Source organism: Manis javanica, chromosome 13, assembly GCF_040802235.1.
Source record: "Manis javanica isolate MJ-LG chromosome 13, MJ_LKY, whole genome shotgun sequence".
In the NCBI taxonomy this organism is placed as follows: domain Eukaryota; kingdom Metazoa; phylum Chordata; class Mammalia; order Pholidota; family Manidae; genus Manis; species Manis javanica.
The window spans coordinates 82,389,821-82,391,755 of NC_133168.1; the positions used below are offsets into that span (position 1 = coordinate 82,389,821).

At 39.6% G+C, this 1,935-nt stretch overlaps 1 pseudogene; it reads right to left on the reverse strand.

Annotated features, from left to right (window-relative positions):
* Positions 1-524: 524 nt before the first annotated feature.
* On the reverse strand, positions 525-1,653 carry LOC118971471 (olfactory receptor 7A17-like; annotated as a pseudogene).
* Between the last annotated feature and the right edge of the window lie 282 nt (positions 1,654-1,935).

Below are 1,935 nucleotides of genomic sequence, written 5' to 3' on the forward strand. Positions count from 1 at the left end.
AACAGTGAGTTGCTGGTGAGTTTGAGGGTTAGGATGAGTGTTAGAGCTCAGGATATATCAAGGTTTAAAGTGAGGCTTAAGTTTAGAATTAGGGGGAAATAATGGATATGGTTAGAGTAAGGGTAAGGTGGTAGTTTAGGAGAAGGTTTAAGTTTATCTACAGCTAACAGTGAAGTGTTGGTGAGAGTGAAGTTTAGGATGTACAGCTAGGTTTAGGATTAGGTTTATGTTAGGTTTGGGGTGGATTTATGGCTTTAGTTAGAGCTAGCATTATTGCTTAAGGTTAGGGTCAGTGTTCTTTTTATCTCCAGGCTAACAGTGAGGTGTATCTGAGGCTATGGTGAGGGGTTAAAAATGAATAATGATAATGTTGTCATTATGGAAAAAATTATTCTTAAAATGTCCATGTTGCCCCAAGAAATAAATGGGAATTTCCAAATATTTAGTGATTCACAGTTGAAAAAAGGTGTGGTGGAAGGAAAAAATGGACAAAGGGAAACTGTCTGTGAGAAAAATCAGAAAGTTTAATAACTTGGATTACTTAAATTGTATAAAGAATTGAAAGTGAAAGAAATTGAAATTTCAGGAAATAGAAAGAAGTTCTCCTTTCAGAAACTAATTAAGGAATAGTCATTTCTGGTCCTGAGGCTTTGAGTCCTGAAATCATGGGCATTTCATCTCCAGAACAATTTGCGTTTTGAAACCTTCCATACAAAGGACTCTTTTCAGAGCCCCTTTTATGTCTTTGTTTCTTAGACTGTAGATGATGGGGTTGAGCATGGGTGTGACCAAGGTGTACATCACCGAAGCTGTTGCGCTTGAATGTGAACTGTAGGTAGCAGCAGAGCTGAGGTACACTCCTAGGCTTGTACAGTAATATAAGGAGACAACAGAGAGATGAGATGCACAGGTGGAAAATGCTTTATACTTCCCCTGAGCTGATGAGATTCCACATATGGCAGAAATGACCTTCAAGTAAGAGTAAATTATGCCAGCTAGAGGAGCCCCAGCAAGTAGCATTGCTGCTGCATACATCACAGTGTCATTAAGGGAGGTGTTAGAACAGGAAAACCGGATCACCTGCTTGATTTCACAAAAGAAGTGGGGGATTTCCAAGTCTTTACAGAAGGACAATTGTGATACCATTAAGATTTCTAACAAGGAATGCAGGGCACTTATGACCCAGCAGACCAGAACCAGCAGCCCACAGAGCCGGGCACTCATGATGACCGTGTAGTGCAGAGGGTGGCAGATGGCCACAAAGCGGTCATAGGCCATCACAGCGAGAAGAAAGTCATCTAACACTGCCAAGTGTATGTAGAAGTACATCTGGCTGATGCAGCCTGCAAAGGTTATAACTTTGCTTTCTGTCCATATAGTGACTAGCATTTTGGGGATGGTGGTGGTGGTGAAACAGATGTCTACAAAAGACAGGTTGGAGAGGAAGAAGTACATAGGGGTGTGGAGGTGGGAGTCTGATATGACAGCGAGGATGATGATCAGGTTTCCAAACACAGCGATCAGGTACATGGAGAGGAAAAGCCCAAATATGAGGGCCTGTATTTCTGGTTCTTTTGACAATCCCAGAAGAATAAATTTTGAGATTCGTGTAACATTGCCTGCTCCCATGTGGTGGTGCTGATAAGTAGGAATGAAAAAATATCACAATTAATTTTCACACAAATGGGCATTCCTGACATTTGAAATGCTACAATTTATCATATATTACAGTAAAATAATCTATGTGTATTATTTGTATGACTCTCAACACATTCAAGGATTCTTATTTGACATTTTTGATTAGGAATTTCTGTTCCACTCTCAGCCTTTATCCCAAGATGTTATGTATTACAGTTTTAATGATAAATGATATCATGCATGTGAGGATTATATGTTAACTACTGACCATTTTCTACTTAAATAGCATAGGATGGT